A 20191-nucleotide genomic window follows, 5' to 3' on the forward strand; every position below is an offset into this window, starting at 1 on the left:
AGTTGTTTTGGCTTTATATGATGGAGGAGGGGGGATGGCGATAAATGGTTTGGAGGAACAATGGGAAGGTACTATGGTAGGTTTCAAAACGTACTTGGATTTTACATTAGTTGTACCAACATTTTTGGATGAAGTGCCTTGAGATACATAACCAAGATCACAAGACTCTGAATATGCTTTGACATGGATGGGCTCCAAAGGAGCTTGCTCATGTAGGCCTAAATCGTTACCTTGATAGTTCATTTATTTGAGCATTTTATCTAAAAGAGGATACTTGTTATTCAGGGAACAAGATACAAGTCCATTATTAAGTGGAGGAGAATGGGTGGTGTATATGAGATTTTCTTTTGTTGCAAGTGAACTACCATGGATGAATGTAAGCAAACCAAGGGGATAGAGTGATGGTGGTGGGATGGTTTGGATAGGAGGTAATGGAGGATCAAGAAGTGGAGTATATGAGATGGGAGGATCTTGACTTGTATGAGGAAGTGATAAAGACTCTTGAGATGGAGTAGATGGTTTGGGAGGATCATGATGTGGATGAAGGGATGATAAGGGATCTTGGGTTGGAGTAGGCAGAATGGTAGGATCTTGATTTGGATCAATAAATATTTCAACACGCTCTGGAACAAGACCTTGGCATGATGGGATTAGTGTGGATGGTATGATGAGGGGTGAGTTAGTAGACTCTTCAAATGGAATGCATGGAAGGATGGGAGGTTAATTGACATGGGTAGATGGAGTGGATGGAAGGATGGGAGGTTCATCAACTAGGGTAGACAGAATGGATAAAGGGATGGGAGGTTCATCAACTGGGGTAGATGAAGTTGATGGAAGGCTGGGATATTTATCAACTAGGGTAGACAGAATGGATGAAATGATGGGAGGGTCCTTGACTAGGGTAGATAGAGTGGATGAAATGATGAGAGGGTCCTTAAATAGGGTAGACAGAGTGGTTGGAATGATGGGAGGTTCATCAATTGAGGTAGACATAGTGGATGGAATGATGGGAGTTTTTTTTACTGGGGTAGATGGGGTGGATGGAAGGATGGGAGGTTCATTGGATTGAGTATGAATGGTGGTAGGAGTAGGTGATGGGGATTGTGGTTGGATGGAATCAATGGATGGGAGTTTTTTTATGGTGTTAGGAGGTGGGAGAGGAATGGTAGGTGTGGGAGGTGGAAGGGAAGTTGAAAAAATGGAGGAGGGAATGGAGGGTGGTGGTTTGAGATAAGATGGAGTGGACAATGGTGGATTAAGGTAGGATGGAGTGGATGAAGGTGTTTTGGTTTGCTTGATGGAGTGGAGGATGGTGGATTGAGATAGGGTGGAGTGGATGAAGGTGGATTAAGGTAGGATGGGGTGAATGAAGGTCTTTTAGTATATGATGGAGTGAAAGATGGTCAATCGAGAGAGGATGGAGTGGATAGTGGGTTGAGATAGGATGAAGTGGCTAGTGGTGGATTGAGGTAGGATGAAGTGGATGGTGGGTTGAGATAGGATGAAGAGGATGGTGGAGGATTAAGGTGGGATGAAGTGGATGGTGGGTGGAGATAGGATGGAATGGAAGGTGGGTAGACATAGGATGAAGTGGATAGTGGGTGGAGATAGGATGAAGTGGATGGTGGGTGGGCATATGATGAAGTGGATAGTGGATAGAGATAGGATGAAGGATTAGGATTAGATGGAGGACTGAGGTAGGATGGAGGATTAGGATAGTGGATTATGCAATGGATTTGGGGATAATGAGATGGTGGATTTGGATTATGGATGTAAGTAGCAGTATTTTTATGAAAGGATGGAGGTTGGGATAGGATCATTGGAGAAGATGAAGGCATGGATGTTGCATATGAGGGATATGTTGATGTGATATATGAGGGAACTATGGGTGGATGACATAATGTATTTCCCTTGTCAAAGGTGTGATAAGGATTATGAGTGGATGCACATGGAGGAATGGTAGGGTAGCTAGGATGAACAATTAGATTTTGGCTTTGACACTTGGTGCAAACTTGCTACGGATGAGGGAATTGAAAGGTTTTCAATTTCATATTCATCTTGATCAACAAGAGTCTCACCATCATTAGAATAGGATTAAGTGGAAGAAAATGATGACCATACTCATTATAATAAATTTGCAAGATGATGATTAGTTGATGAGTTGGAGAGATGAAAAATGAAAATGGATGACAAAATAAAGCTTAGAATATGATGAATGACAAGCTCATACTAGGATGGGGACTAACTTTGAGGAAGTTGGAAAGAGGATAAAGGTGGAATGTTCAATTTTGGATGTTTGATATTTGGATTGATTGATGTTTGATGTTCGATCTTTGACTTAGGAAGAAGGAAATGATGACACGAATTGGGAGATGAGAGGTGATGATGAATGATAATGATTAAAATAGAATTGAGATGATGACAAACCAAGGTGATGACTCAAAAATTGGAATGAATGATAGTGACAATGCAAATCAAGACCCTGATAGACAATAGTGACGATGCAAAAATCATGATGCAACTATGCAGGCAATTATGATTCTGAAAAAATAAAAATTCAAACTAAGATGGATGATAATATTGACTCAAGTGAATGCAAACCGGACCTTGGGAATAAGGAAAACTAGCCAACTATGAAGCAAACTCAATTTTGACAAAATTTGGTAGTGTGATGACCTACAAGACCAAACCCATTGGAGGAAAGAGCGAACCCACAAAGGGATGAGGCAAACCTGCTAGAACTAAGTGCAAACCCACAGAAAGACCAAAAGGCTAAATAACAAAAAATGATAATAGCGAACTTGTTAGGACTAATTGACATATGGAAAATAGACCAAGGGAGAAAACCAACCATTGCTCAGAACAAACCCACTAATTCTCAAAGCAAACTTGTGAGAGATAAAGTGACAATGACTACAATAATTATGTCACTTTTGGCTCAGAGTATAGGTGTCCCTACTGCAATAGGTAGCAAACCTGCTAAAGTACAATGATGACAAGTTGGACTAATTGATGGACAAATTTTGGCAAAAGATCATTTTGTGACAAAAGCACAAGCAGTAAAGAAGATGTCTAACTCAACTAAAGTGTGAGGGCCTGGATTAGCCAAAGTGATTTACTAGTATGAACAAACAGAACACAATTGTAAGCATGTACTTCCTAGGCTAGAAAGATGATAGTACTTGCTAAGCCCCCACTTGGATTTCTCTTGATTCTTGGACAAAGCAAACAAAAAGAGATTTCAGTGGTGCTAACTCTCCCACCATGACACACACTTCTTAGGCACACCAAAATCTCATACCTCAAAGATCCAAAGATCTTATGAACTAAGGGATATCTATCTCAATAATGAAAATTATGAATTGGGGTGACTTCAAAGGTCTGACCTCTTGCACCAACAAGTCTCAAGGATTTTGGCTACTAAAACATAGTTCATAGTGAGGGAACTCTAGAAAAACCTGGTGTCTACCCATGTAGTGGTGAATCACTTAAGAGACTATCCCAAAGGAACTATCGATGTAGATGCACATCATCAAGCAGTCATAGTTTTCACTTGACCTTTTAATTTATATTGCAGGCTGAAAAAGTACCACTTGGGTCGTTCCCTCTCACTGGCCTTAATGGCTTCTTGAGAGACCCTCTAATAATTTTTTTTATCATCGCCAACACTTTTCTCTTGCACCCAAGACCATGAGAGCTAAGGGAGATGATAGTGTGTGTTAGCAATAGGTCCACACAACACATGCACAAGCGTGCCAACCAAAGAAACCACTTGTTCTTTTCCTCAGTAAATTGAGGTATGCCACTAAATTAAATAATAAAGAATGATGTAAATTTAAAGCATTCAACAAAAAAAATGTTTTCAAACAAGGCACCTCTCTTTGATGATATTGCAATAAACTATTAGTGTTTAAGGTGTGGGGTCTTTGACAAGAAAAATAGTTGCACAATTGTTAGTGAAAAGCCAATTAAGAAATGAAAGTTAGAAAGTTAGCAATAATTTGATATAATGAGATTTGGGAAAATGATAGTTAAAAAACAGAAACCACGAATCCATTGAATTATAGTGCAAACCCACTAAACCACCTGAATAAAGAGCGAATCTGTTATAGTTAATGTCAAACCCATTGGACAAAGGCTCAAGCCCACTAAACAAATGCCCAAACCACTGGACTATTTTAATTTGGTTTATAAACCTGAGAGAAAAAAACACATAAAAGAACCAATAGTGCAAACCCACTTGACAAGATTGTAAACCTGCCAATCTGCTTAGAATTACTAAAAGTAAACAATATACAGCCTAAGAACCCAAAAGACAACGAGTTGATTTAATTAGTTCAAACCCGCTAGAATTGAAAACATACCTGCTATGCCACCTAAATAGAGAAAATTAAATAGATAGGCTTGAGAACCAAAAAGACATAGAGTTGATTTTATCACTTCGAACCCGTGGGAGTTACCCTCAAACTCATTGGACTATGAAAATTACTAAGAATTTTATACCTATCAATGAAATGGTGGGAATGCATTCCCACTGGAGTTGGTAGAAAACCCGTTGGACTTCACCACGTCCTTGCGAGACATAAAAAAAAGGACTTGGTGATGAAATGCCCTCCATTGAAGTGGAAGTTAACTTTTGAGATTGCATTTTTTGCATCCAAGAACCAAAAATCTATAATTAAAATTCACTAAAACAATTAAAAAGCATTAAAATGACCCATGAAGTGGGTCCCACCAAGTGTTCCATAAATGTGTGAGTTAAAATTGTTTGCAAAAATAGAATGATTGAAATACTAAGCTAACAATCTAAGAAAACACATGAATCCAACAAAAACTCAAGATGAAAATGATATAAAAGTGAAATTAGAAATATCAAATGAAATAAAAGCAATGCAAACCCAAAATCAACTTTGATTTGATAGTTCTCTAGTTTGATGTGTTCTCATGGTGTCGTAGATGCTCGATTATGCTCCATAGAGGTTTATGCAAGATGTGGATGATGATATGATTGTACAAGATGAGTGATTAATTCAGTATTATGACAGTATGGTTGTTAACAAGGCAATCATTTCAATAGAAAATGGAGGGATTAAATAGGACATGGTGAGGAGAGGGAGGTACATGAAAATGTGCAACTTGTCTCTCCTAGCAAGGGAAGGATTGACACATGTCAATTTTGGGAGATAACCACCCAAAATTGGTTTTAATTTCCTAAATATTAGGAAATTAGAAATGTGCACACACATCTAAGGGGGAGGTTAGAAGAGATAAGGTTGGTTAAGTGGACAGGGTTGGTTAGAACCCAAGGGTTAGATGGAAGTTGAGGTTAAGAGACACATGGGGAAATATAATTATTTAATTAATTAATTTTATAATGGAAAAGGAGGAAAAGGACAAAAGGTGAATTAAATAGTCAAATTATGCATTTGATTTATTTAATAGAAGGGGGTAAATTTAAATAATTAAATAATTTATGATTGTCAAATAATCAATTAAAAGGGGACTATAACATAATTAATCAAATTAATTATCTAGAAGGAGGGAACACTAATTAATTAAATAATGCATAATTATTTAATTTAAAAGCATTGAGGATAGCTAAATTCAATTAATTTGATTAATCAAATTTAGGTGTCTACAGGACCAAAAGAGATCTCAATGCTTTGCATTATCCTCAAGTAGACAACACTAGGGCCAACAAATAGAAGAATTGAGAAAAAAATAGAGGAATGTTACGAACAATCAAGAGAGGAGAGACAGAGAAAATATACAACACAAATGAAGCTAATCAAGCAAATCATCCACCTCCAAATCTTGCTAAACATTGTTTTAGGAAGGTGGACAATATACAAGAGGAGAAACTTCAAGCACAGTAGATGGAATTATTGCAAGTTCCAAACAAGGACTATGCTCTAATGATGAGTCACTTTGTTTGTTACTAGGAGCTAGGATTAATACTTGTGAAAATTGTTTAGACAAATCATTATCAACATGAAAAAGTTCATATTCATCATTGGAATCATTATCATCAACATTGTTATCATGAACATCATTTTCATCCATCTCTTCATCAAGATTAATAAAAATAAGACCTTTTTGAATAGAACATGAACAATCGTCTTTATTAAGCATCTTTAATCTTGGTGATTAAGGTTAAACTTCCTCCCTAGGATTAGGTGAAGGCTAGACAAATGGGATCATGTCAACATTTGGTATGTTCGAGAGGAAATGTGTTGAGAAGCAAGTTCACAAGTGTTAGCATGACGTCTTTATCAGTATTCTCTTGCACAAAGGTTTCATTTAGTTTTAACCGAGGGTTGCGAAGGTTTAGGATTAATAGACATAGGTTTCTTCTCTTCCTTTAAAGAAGGAGGAATGGGAGAAGGTCTACTAGGTTGAAAGATAGAAGATTCTTGATGCTTCACTTTGTAAGATTCAAGAGTTGAAACTACCATATAAAGGAGGAATAGAAGGTGTAGGAAGGAGGATGAGTCCATCATGAGAAGGGATAGGTCTAGGATCTCTAGATTTACTTAAAGATAATATCATATCATTCTTCCACTTTTTATAAGATTGAAAAAGAGCATCACTATGAGGTATAAGAGGCTCAAATTTCTTAGGCCAAAAGGAATCAAGGTTAACATCTCCATGCCTCACTATAGGTTGGTACATGCTATGATTAATTGTTATAATCTTGTCATTATGAGGAAATTTTAAGTATTTATGAATGATAGAAGGAATCTCTTGTTGGATGTTTGGGAGATTGTTGGGATAATGTGAAATTATGTGTTTGGATTGTTCAAGTGATGTGTTGTCATTGTTGTCAACATATTCCTCTATGTGTTTCGGTATTGCAGTCATATTATGTGAGTTGGTTTGGCCAGTGTGTTGTAGTTGAGTTATTACAGATTAAAGGGTTTTGTGATAAATATCTCTAGTTAATTTAGTTGAAGTTTTAGTGGTCCGCATGATGATTTGATAAAGTTATGAGATCCGGTATTACGACTAGTTTTTCAGTTGTTTAATGTTGATCAGTGTTTTGGATTTTTCTCTGCGTTGCAATATCTTTGTTTGTGGATTTTGGCAGAGTGTTTGGGAAATTTTGGTGTGTCCTCAATTTAGATGGTTCATGATTTGGAGGTCTGCAAGTGAATCTTTCAGTTTGTTAGTCAGTTCATTGAGTGTTCTTGAAATTCAATATGATGGTGATGGTGATTCTAATGAGTGGTGATGTTGTGATTGTTTCTATGGTAATTCACATTGCTTGTGGATGTTTCTTGATCATGTCCTATTTATGTTGGTGGTCCATATTGATTGTTGTGCTTTTTTTTGGTGATTTTTTCTAGTATGTTCATGTTATGCAACATTCTTTGTGTTTGGATTATTTTAGCATGTTGCAGATGTTCAAGGCATAATTATTGGATTTGTTTCATGTTCGAGGTGTTTGTTTGGGTCCATACTATGTCTTAATCGACATTGTTTTGGTTTGCATATGGTTTTGTAGCATATGTGGTTATATTTTTTTAATTCGTGATGTGTGTTGAGATGGCCTTGAAAGATAGGTTGATGATATGTATAAATAAATGTAATAATCATGTGAGAGGGTATCTATGTGTGTGAATAATGTTTTGATCTTTCGGTAGCAGTGAAGTTGTGTGAAGAAGTGTGAAGAAGTGCAAAGAGAAGTATATGTGTTTCGTGCTTAACCAGAACTGTAACCAGGTATGGCGAGATTCTATTCTATTAGTTCATGATCTCCTAAATGCAATCCAGATGTTTGTGTAAGATAGTGATTCTTCCTAAGGGTTGTAACACTCTTTGTTATTGTATTTTGAGTAGTGTGCTCCAGGAAGTGTGCCTAAATGCATGTGCATTCCCCATTGTAATATTCATATACTTCTAATAGGGTATCATCATATTGTGGGTAGGTTCCCACTATGGTTTTTCCCTTGATTGGGTTTTCCACATCAAAAATATTGGTGTTCTGTGTGTTATTGATGTGATGTTGATTTATGCTTTCACTGTTATTTATTAGATCTGAAATTGTGTTTGAGTTAAGTAGAGTTTTTGAGAAAAATGATTCACCCCCCCTCTCAATTTTATGCCTTGTTGCCAATCATTGGTATCAGAGCTAGATCATTCAAAAGAATCTTAACCACTTGAGGTGATCTGGGATGACAACCTATGCTTGCAAGAAGGATAGTTTGAGATTTCAAGGTTCAAACTACACTCTTTGGAAAAATTGGATGGAGTGTCACTTGAGATACATCAGTGATGATTACTGGAAAGTTAGTAAGAATGTGTATAATATTCCTCTGAATGGTCCTACCACTTCAGATGTGATCAGGGAAAATGAATACAATATTAGAGATAAGGAAACATTGTTAAGTGCCTTGAGTGATTCTGAGATGACTAATGTTATGGATTTGCAAACTGCTCATGAGATATGGAAGAAGATAGAGACTTTGTATGAAGGTGTCAGCCATGTGGAAGTTTCTAAGTTGCAAATCCTGAAAGGAGAGTATGAGATGCTAAAGATGGGCGATGATGAGAACATTACTTATTTTATGCAGAAAGTGAATGAGCTTGTGTTGAATATTAGATGTGCCAGTGGAGTATTGGAAGAATAAGAGATTGTTGCTAAAGTGTTGAGATCCTTGCCTCCTTACAAAAATAAAGCTATTTCTATTGAGGAAATCCGGACGGTGACTGATGTGACTAGAGACATATTGATAGCAAGCTTATTTCCTTTGAGTTGAGAAAATTTAGTGAATCTCTTCCTAAATTTGCATCTGCATTCAAAGCTATTGTTTCTACGAAGCAAAAATATGATCTAGGAGAAAAGTTCTACAAGGGTATCTAGATATGATAAGGAGATGAAAGAACTTGAAGAAGAAGAAATAGATCTTGAAGATCTTGAATCCCTAATTGCTAGAAGATTGCTGAAAGGTGTCGGTAAGTATAAAGGAAAGTTACCTCTTAAATGCTTTTCATGTAATAAGATAGGACATTTTTCTTCAAGGTGTCTGAAAAGAGCTCATAAGAAGCCACTTAAGCCATACAAGCCTAAATATAAAAAAAAGTGTTATTATGCTACTCATGAAGTTGTGACAAATGATGAATCTGAGAAGGGAAATTCAGGATATGAATGGGTGTTATTACTATCAAGGAAGATGATCCAATGCCTACTAATTCTCCTAGCTGCATTAATGAGGAGAAAGATTTGGCTACTAAAGTTGAAGAGAAAGATGAATGAGTTATTGACAGTGGTTTCTCTCATCATATGATAGGTGATAAGAGTAAGTTTGTGAGTATTGAAAAGTATGATGGTGGTGTAGTAAGATTTGATGATGACCAAGCTAGTATAATCCGTGGTAGAGGTTCCATTTCTCTTGATGGTAAGCACAATAATAATGATGTCTTGCATGTTGAAGGTCTAAAGCATAATCTTTTGAGTGTTGGATAGATGGTTGACAAGGGATATGATTTTCAATTTAAGAATAACAAGTGTAGAATTCTAAGTGGTTCTAGAATTGAGATTACATCAGGTACGAAGACTAAAGGTGATATATTTCATTTTAATGTTGGTGGCAAAAGTTGTTTGATTGCTTAGATTGATGAAAGTTGGTTATGGCATAGAAGGATGTGTCATGTGAATTTTGATTGCATAGTTAAGACAAGTTCTACTCAAGAAGTGAGAGATCTTCCTAAGTTAGTAAAGCCTACTAATTCGATATGCAAATAATGTCAGTTAGGGAAGCAGACAAGAGTTACTTTGAAAATAAAATAGTATAGTTCTAATGGATTATTGGATCTTGTTCATACTGATCTGTGTGGTCCTTTTAGAGTGAGAAGAATGAAGGGAGATAGGTACTTCATGTTTCTGATTGATGACTATTCAAGGATGATGTGGGTTACTTTCTTAAGGGATAAGTCTGAAGCATTGGAGAAGTTCAAGATTTTCAAAGCTATGGTTGAGACAGAGACAGTATTAAAGATGAAGTGCCTAAGATTTGATAGAGGTGGTGAATTCACTTCTTGAACATTTAATGCATTTTGTGAAGAGCATGGAGTGAAGAGACAGTTATCTGAACCTAGAACCCCTCAACAGATTGTCGCTGTGGAGAGGAAGAATATAATAGTTTAGTAATTTTATAGAACCATGATGATTGAAGGAAATGTTTTGCATATCTACTGGAGAGAAGCTATGAGTGCTACTATATACACTCTTAATTAGGTGCATTTCAAAGGTGATATCGGTAAGACTCCTTATGAGTTATGGTCTGGTCATGTTCCTATAGTTAGATATTTTGGAAGTTTTGGAAGTAAATTCTATATCAAAAGAGATGAAGATTTAGGGAAGTTTGATGCTAGATGTGATGAAATAATCTTTCTTGGTTATTCTACTAAGAGAAAGGCCTACTAATGTTATAATAAGAGATTGAGAAAGATAGTTGAAAGTGCTAATGCGAGAGTGGATGAAGGAAATACATATTAGCCCAAATCTTGTGAATATGATTAAGATGATTAGGATATTAGTTTAGAAAAAGGAAAGAAAGTGCATACCCATAATCAAAATTAGATTGTTCTGGAAAAGCCTGAAAATGAAGGAGAGACCAGTGTTTAGACAGATGAAGGTGATGAACACTAAGAGGGGGGGTGAATTAGTATGGAAAAAAGCTTCGCACTAAAATACTTTACAAGACTAGCAGTAAACCAGTAAAACAATTTAACAGACAAACTAGTTAACAAACATGCAAACCAAATAGCTAATAATGCATTTACCCACAGAAGAACAAACACTATAACACAAGATATTTGATGTGGAAACCCAAATGGGAAAAACCATGTTGAGATGGAACTCACAAGTCACTATCTGCAGAATAGGAACCAGATTGGTTAAGGTCTTACAATGTTCTTTACCAGAATAGATCCTATTAGGAATCTCAATCTCTATTAGGATATAAGTCCGATTAAAGACTACCTTGCTAGAGGATTTTAGATCCACAGATGTGAACCACCTTGTTAGAGGAGTTATAAAAAGGCTTTTGGGCCTACCTGATTAAGGGCTACAGACTTGTCAAAGATGTGAGTAATCAACAAGTGTTTGATCTATCTAATAGCACAAACTACTCAGTTAGATCCTTGATAGCTCGTTCTTAATGCACTCCTACATTACTTCAGTCTTCTACACATTCATATTCTTTCCAACTCCTCAACCACCTTAAAACCTAGCAACAACATAAAATCTTTGGTACAACCTCATCAACAACCTAAAACCCTAGACATGATGTCCTTATAAAGGAATCTGATTTCATGTTGGTCCAATAGGATTACATTACAATTTCCTAGGTTCAATGAACCTAGACATACTTGGTACCACGACACAAAAAGCACTATTATAGTGTCGGCACCGTCAAACAATCGGTGGATGGTAACTCATCAAAAAATGTCGATTGGTAACTCATCACAAAGTATTACCGGTTCATACAAAATACTGGTTGCCGTTTTGTCAAAATGAAGACTAGTAAAAATGTGTTATGCCATTTTAATCCCTCATACTGCTTGGTATCCGTTAACCACTTGGGGTCAAAATGTCGCTTCAGACCAGTAAACACATTCTGCAAAACATCAATATTCTAAAGACTATAATACAACATACCTACAACATACTAGTTGGAACAAATACCGGTTGTGCTCTAACTCATACATATAAAGAGGATCTTAATGCAAGTGTGTGTCCATCAATGACAATCACAACATGAACATCAAAAATGCCAACAATCTCCCCCTTTGGCATTGATGGCAACACTTAGGAAAATAAAATTTTGACATCTAAGTGTTTTACAACAAAAAAATGCCATTAGCAAAATTGCTTCCCCTAAGCATATACACTATCCCTTTAACAATACAATGTATAGCACTTTTGCATATAGAGCATAAACATTGAGACATCAGAGCATATATCAAAGCATATAGCAAAATTTTAAATCCAGATACTTCTCCCCTATACTTCTCCAAAATAGATAGAGTACTTCTCCCCCTTTGCCAACAATGACAAAGTATCGCTGAACAACCCTGTTTCCATTTGTTATTAAAATAATAAGTTTATGACAACAAGGAATAATACTTGTCAAAAATAGATTTATAGTCCTGCAAGAATTGTTTCATCGATAGAGACCAGGATTCAAGTAGGGAGGTGGCTACTTCTTTCTTTGTTTGCATCTGGGAGACCTGTTCTTCCATGGCATCAATTGTGCTCATCTCCTGTGTAACTGTCAAAGCATCCAGGTTCAGATAACACTTCTGAAGAATTTGTAGATGTGGGAGTAGAACCAGTTGTAGCTCCTACAAATCTCTAGACCGTGTGCTGATCTCTTGCTCCATTTTGGCTGACTGGATATGAAACCGGTGAACGGTTTTCCCATAAGTTGTGAAGGAATCATAAGGCAGCTTAAATGTGCTCAAGTAGGACTGCAAGTCCTATTCAAGTTTTTGCTTCTGAGCTAGCACATCATCATAGAATAGATGGAGTTGATAGATTTTGTTGAGTAGCATATTCCCCTCATCTAGAGCGTCCCTTATATCCTTTTGTTCTTTCTTCAGTTCAGTCCGGAGCTCATTCAACTTTTTCACCAGAGCTATATTAAGAGCCTTTTGATGCTCCTTCTTGACATTAGCCTCTGCTGCTTCTTCAAGGCTCTGCACCTAATCATCTACTACTATGCATAGGAGCTTTAGTCTAGCTAATGATGAATCAGTGTTTGGAAGATTTTTACTAGGTATCAAATCGATAAGCATATCCATAGCTACTTGGATTACATCTTGCTCCTTCTTCCATCGAATGATTTCAAGGCACTCTTGAGCTACCTTGATACTCTGCATTAGCTACGTTTCACTTGCAGACTGGAGATCTATAGGACTGGAGAGGTCAGTCGGTTTGGCTTGACTCCCGGTTGCCTTCGGAGTCCCCATCTGGGTGCTCTTTTCCGCTTCTCCTACCTTGTCCTCTTCCACTTTCTTCTTCTTCGCTTCTCTCCTCTTCTCTGCTCCCATGTCCTCCTCAACCTTTTTCTTTCCTACTTCCTTTTTCTTCTCCTATTCCTTATCTTCTTTTTCCTTCTTCTAACTCTTTGCTTCCTTCTTTTTCTTCTATTCCTTATCCTCCTCTTCTTTCTTTTTCTTTTCATCTTCTTGCTTCTTTTTCTCCTCTTCATCCTTCTTCTGCTTCTCCTCTTCATTTTTCTTCTTCTTCTCCTCTTCCTTCTTCTTTTTCTCCTCTTCATCTTTTTTCTTTTTCTCCTCTTCATCTTTCTTCTTCTTCTCTTCTTCATCTTTCTTCTTCTTTTCCTCTTCATCTTTCTTCTTTTTCTCTTCTTCATCTTTCTTCTTCTTTTCCTCTTCATATTTCTTCTTTTTCTCTTCTTCCTTCTTCTTTTGCTTCTCTTCTTCATCCTTTTTCCTCTGCTCTGCCTCTTCCTTTTTCGCTTCCTATCTGTCCTCGACTTTCTTCTCTTCAACCTATTGCTCTTGTCCCGTTGCCTTAGATGGTATCTCCTAAGTAACATCTTCTTCATCCAGGGCATCAACATCAATAGTGTTGACCGGTTCATCAACCGGATTTCCTTCATCATCAAGTACTTCACCCAGTTTGGATATAACCGGTTCTTTCTCACCTTGTCGGTTGGCTTCAGCCACTCAATGCATCTTTAGAGTATCTAAAGCACGAGTGTGTGTATCCTTGAGCACTTCCTTACCTTTTCCTTCCAATAACAAGAGTCTTCTTCTTCTCATGAAGAAAAGCCCTTTGTATTTGTTCATTACATCGAACAATTCTGAATTTGATACATCAGGAAAATGTTCAGCAAAAACTTTTTCTCTCATTTCCTATTCCTGCTCTATGGCAATGCGCCATTTATTGTCTAAGGACTTATACAAAGAATCTGGTGTTTCAGATCTAATTATGAAGGGGACCGGTCATTAACACATAAATATTGAATTATTTGTTTTTCCACCACCTCCTTTTCATCATCATTAAAGTCATCAAAATAATCAATTAAATCATTCAATACTTTTCTCCTAATGTTTTTGATAGTTCTTTGACAATGTGTCAAAGGTTTGTAGGAGGAGATATCAATATTTACCGGTGCAGATGATGCTGGTTCATTCTTTGTCTTCTTTCTTGTCTATCTCACCTTCTTGGGCTGCTCCTCAAACACAGTTTCTTCTGAGTCCGGAGAGTTTCTTTTTGTCTTCCTTTTCCTCTCGAATACTTTAGCTAGTGTCGCTTCTAGTTTCTTTTTGGTTGGTGACCGCTTGGTCACTTTTGGAGTTGTAGTAGTAACTGGTGTTGATGTTGTAGGCACTACCTTTGCCTTCTTTACTGAGTTTCCAGTCCTCTTTGCCTTAGGATCAAGAGGTGAGGAAATAAGGGTAGAGGCATACCCTTCTAGCATGTCATACATCACCTCATAGCCCATTGGCTCAACTTCTTCTTGTCTGGGCTCAACAGCCTCCATTATGCATTGATCCACCTTGATGGTGAAACAAATGTCATCTTCATATTTCTTGATGATATCACCTGAGATCCTCATCCTTTGGCTCATTTTTTGTCTGAACTCATCAAAATACTTGTTCAGAACATCAAGATAACTGGTTCCCACTGCTTGTAAACTTTCCTTTATCTGTTTGGTAACTGATTGGTCCGCAGACCACTGAATGTCTCCCACTCCTGGGAAGTATCCTTGAAAGTAAAAGAACAACCCAAGCAATAGTTGTCCAGACTTGAACCTTAGTGCATTATCTTGTCTGATTGATTTTAGGTTCAATAGGAGTTGCCTCTGCATACTAGTGCATAGGTCAAATGATGCATCCTCCTTTATCATCCGGTAAGCGACATTTACTGCTACAACAGATATGGAGTTAATTCTGCTAGCTGAGAATGTCTGGTAACCAATCACCATACATACATACTTCACCAGATCATCCTTGATTGAATTGGCTGTCATGCCATGTGAGTCACTCACTGAACCAATAAGCTTGGACATTTCAATTTTGCTAACTGTCCTAAGGGCTGGCACATCCCCTATATTGCAGAAACTGGTGACTGCATGAATTGCCTATGGCGTGATATCATGCATCCTCTCCAGGTACATCTTGTCACCATGGACTCTGCTCAAAATGATCCTTATGTAATCTTCTGTAAAATCTTCTAGGAAGTAGAAAGCATCATGGAGTTTCTTCTTCTCCAAGATATTATACTCTAGTTTGATTTTTTTATCCTTGCCACAAAACAAATCTAACTGGGAGTGGATAGCTAGAGACGCTAGGTCTTCTATTTTGCAGTCTATGTAGTCAGAGATTCCCTCTTCTGCTATCACACCAGCTGGAACTTGTGATAGGGCATTATACTTGGACTTCCATTGAATAAAATTTGCAGACTCGACAGATGCACTAGAACTGGTATGAGATGTGGAAGCCATGATAGAAACATTAAGAAGTCAAGAAATACATGAAATTAGGGCTTGCAGATTCTCCTTTACTTCACACTTCATTAGTTGTTGAATCACCGCTTTGTGTTCTCCACTTGACCATTTCCAGTTTGAATTTGAATCTCCTTCGTGGTTTCTCAATTTCTCCAAATCTCTACTCAAATCGCCTTTTCATCACTCTACTCTTTGAAAAACTTTTCTTCGCTCGAAAATTGATAGTGAGAAATGATTTCAAAAATGCTTTTAAACATAGTCCTCACCTACCATCATTAATGCTCCTCCATTAGGGCATAAACCCTAATTTTGCCTTTTTACCATTTCTGGTCTTCTGTCAAATGACAAGTATAACATACTGGTTAAGGTCTTTTACCAGTGAAAACTGAGGGTTCAAAACATTTTGTTGTTTGCTCCACCTAAGCTTTTCTGAAGCTTAGTTTGCCGGTTCCATGATTTCCACACTAGGTGCAGAAACTAGTTCCTCTTGTAACACTGTTGGTTTCTCCTTCCAAATTTTGTTCATGTCTACTTGAACAGTTTCAACATCAATGTTTCCTTCCAAAGTGACCGGTATATCATTAGATATGCTCTTTCTTGATCTACAGAATCTAGCAATGTGACCCAGTTTGTTGCAATGATAGTAGACCAATCCAAGTGCTCTCCAAGGTCCATTGTTCATGTTTCCATTCTTCCTTCTACATGTTGCAGTAGTATGACAATGATCATGACAGATCATACAATTTTCTCTCCAACTGGTTGCTGCTTGATAACCACCGCTTCTTGGCTGATGATTGAAGGTATTAAACCGATTGTGATTCCGGTTCACAAAAGCTTCAGGACCAACTCTTTGGGTCCTTTGAGGATATCTTCCAATGTTATTCATAATAGACCTACACTCAGATGCTCTATGCCCATACTTGTTGTATGCATAACAGTGACCATCAAATCTATAGGGTCTAGGCTTATCATTTAGGAAATAAGGAAAATTGTTGTAAGCCTTACTCCTACACATATTAGTAGTATGTCCTTCTTTAAGACAGTTGAAACAAATAGGTTTAAACTTTTGCTTACCTTTATCCTTTGATACTAGTTGCTTCTTTGATGTTCTAGCATTTGTACCAGAGGTCTCTCCTTCCTCATGACCAGAATAACCAAGTCCATTGGTATTCTTGACCAGTTTGGCAGATTCAAGCTTTTTCTCTAGCTTGACAATACTCTTGCTGAACTTAGCAAGTATTTCCTTTGACTCAGAGAGTTCTTTGGAAATAGGAGCATTTGTTTCCAGTAGGTTTTCATTCTCAGAGATGGTAGTGTTCAGTTCTCCTTGCATGTCTTCCTTTTCCACCTTGCTTGCATGGAGTTGAGCATTTAGGGTACTCATCTCTTGTTTCAACTTGGAGATCTCAAAATATCTTTCTTTCACTAGGTCTTCAGCTTTTCTCTGGTTCTCAAGCTCTTGACACATCTGGATAGTCAGTCCTTCCAACTCCTTTCTCAAGTTGGAGTTTGATTCATTCAACTTATTTACTTCTACAATTAGGGCTTCCATATCTGCTTCATCTGCAAAACTATTTTCAGATAGCTCCATCAACTTTTCTGCATGTTCTCTCCTTTTTGCTTGAGATGCCTTGTATTTGACCATAAGATCATCATAGGCTTGCTCAGACTGAGTGAGCCATTGAGTAAGTTCCCTCAAGGTGTATTCCCCCATATCTCTTTCCAAGTGGTTAAACTTATAGAAAGGTAGGCTCTGATACCAATCGATGAATACTAAGAGGGGGGGGGTGAATTAGTATGGCAAAAATCTTCACACTAACATACTTTACAAGACTAGCAGTAAATCGGTAAAATAGTTTAACAGACAAACTAGTTAACAAACATGCAAACCAAATAGCTAATAATGCATTTACCCACAGAAGCACAAACACCATAACACAAGATATTTGATGTGGAAACCCAAATGGGAAAGCCACAGTGAGATGGAACTCACCAGTCACTATCTACAGAATAGGAACCAGACCGGTTAAGGTCTTACAATGTTCTTTACCAGAACATATCCTGTTAGGAATCTCAATCTCTGTTAGGAGATAAGTCTGATTAAAGACTACCTTGCTAGAGGATTTTAGATCCACAGATGTGAACCCCCTTGTTAGAGGAGTTATAAAAAGGTTTTTGGGCCTACCCGGTTAAGGGCTACTGACTTGTCAAAGATGTGAATAATCAACAAGTGTTTGATCTATCTAATAACACAGACTTCTCGGTTAGATCCTTGATAGCTCGTTCTTAATGCACTCCTGCATTACTTTAGTCTTCTACACATTCATATTCTTTCCAACTCCTCAACCACCTTAAACCCTAGCAACAACATAAACTCTTTGTTGCAACCTCATCAACAACCTAAAACCCTAGACATGATGTCCTTATAAAGGAATTTGATTTCATGTCGGTCCAATAGGATTACATTACAATCTCCTAGGTTCAATGAACTTGGACATACTTGGTACCATGACACAAAAAGCACCATTATAGTGTCGGCACCATCAAACAATCGGTGGATGGTAACTCATCACAGAGTATTACCGATTCATACAAAATACCGATTGTTGGTTTGTCAAAATGAAGACTGGTAAAAATGTGTTATGCCACTTTAATCCCTCGTACCACTTGGTATCCATGAACCGCTTGGGGTCAACATGCCGCTTCAGACCAGTAGACACATTCTGCAAAATATCAATAGTCTAAAGACTATAATACAACATACCTACAACATATCGGTTGGAACAAATACCGGTTGTGCTCTAACTCATACATATAAAGAGGATCTTAATGCAAGTATGTGTCCATCAATGACAATCACAACATGAACATCAAAAATCCCAACAGAAGGAACTCAAGAGTTTGAAAAATCAAGAACATCTGAAGACTCCTAGATATGTGAAGTTTAATCATTCAGAAAATCAAATTATAGGAGATAAGAATAAAGGTGTGATGACTAGGAGAAGAATTGCCAAAGAGTATTTCTTGATTTCTAAGATTGAACCTAAAGATGTTGAATCAATAGAATTATAAATATGGATTTTTCTTTCCTAGTGTGTAGGATGGTTTCATGGTGAAAGAATGTACAATTTATTTCAATAGTTTTTCAATTAGTTCATGAATAGATTACTATATTTATTATTGTTGCTAACATTTTCTTCATTTGTACTTTCAGATATTACATGAATGGTGAATCATAATATTAAGGATATTTTGATTTGTCTTGGAAATTTCATTGTCAATGTTTCACTGTGTAGTGTGAATGTGGATTTCCTTCCAAGAAGGAATTACATTCTATTTGCAAGTTATTGTAAGTCAGTGTAATGTAATGGATCTATAAGAATAATTTTTGCAACTACACATGTACTGGTGTTAACGATAGGCATTAATGCTCAAGTGACTCACTATTATGAAATTATTTGTTGCTTGGGTTTGCTTTATTGATCTCATATTCGACTTCGAGATCTATTTTAGAAATAAATAAAAATCAAAGTGCAATTTCCTTTGTTTCAGAAATACATCAAAATCAAAGTCCAATTAAATGTAGAATAATTAAGGCACATCTTTCATAGTTTTTTTGGAAAATAACCCATATAAAAAGTGTACTGCATAGCCGTTGGAATTAGAAATGTAATTTTTAGCACGTATGAAATATTGATCTTAGATTCAAAGCGATCTTTTCACATAGAAAACACTCCTCCTGTCAGAGGACTTTATGCTTGTCTTTTTGATGAAGAATTGCATGGGTATGAATGTTATCTTGTTCTTGAAAAAAATATTGAATTGGCAGTTAAATGATTATAGTAGACCAATGAGGTTTGATCCTTTCATTAGGTGGCATGAAGAGTTGCATGCCAACATGGGTACGAATGCAAGATTGTTCCCGAAGGAAAAAAATATGAAAATTGAAATGGTGGTAAAAAATGATTATGGCTGATAAGTTTTGATTCTTTGGAAAGGCAAAAGGGTGAAAAGGAATATTTAGAACTAAATTTAGAGCTTCAAGGTTTTTCATAAATCGGTAGCAATTGAGTTGATCAAGGAGTATTATAAATATTACCCTCTACACTTGTTCAAGAATACTATCAGAAATGGAATGCCCATATGTAGATGTTTCCTGTGTGTTCATAAGATATAGATTTAATGACACCGGGTAGAGAATATTTCAGGAAGGTTGTGTTTATAGCAGCACAATAGATTGCTTTGTAGCTAAAGGGACTTTCAAATCGAAGGAGGTAGCTAAAGGGATTTTCAAAAACCATTTGTAGCTATAGATGGTCTTTCCCTAGCTGCCTACAATTGTGTCCTTGTCTCTTGAAGCCTAAGAGCAAGAGGGAGTCGGGAGGAGAGAAATGAGGACATAGAAGAGTCAGCTCTAGCAAATAGCCTGTTTAGTTAAAATTGATAACTAAAGTCAGACCCCTGTTCTGATTACAATACCCATCTCTGGAGGTCATCCACTAGTTTTTATAGGTAGAATCTTGCATTCATAAAACTCCTCCTCTAGTTTTTATAGTTAGAATATTGCATCCATAAAGTTATCAGCAATACGATGGTGGCGCGGCTCAAGCAGTTGAATTTCAACATTATTTTATTCTTCGCCGTGGTCCATGATAGTTTCATGATAGTTTTATTCATATGGTTTGATAAGTTATCCTGTTCTATTT

Source organism: Cryptomeria japonica, chromosome 4 (assembly GCF_030272615.1).
Source record: "Cryptomeria japonica chromosome 4, Sugi_1.0, whole genome shotgun sequence".
In the NCBI taxonomy this organism is placed as follows: Eukaryota; Viridiplantae; Streptophyta; class Pinopsida; order Cupressales; family Cupressaceae; genus Cryptomeria; species Cryptomeria japonica.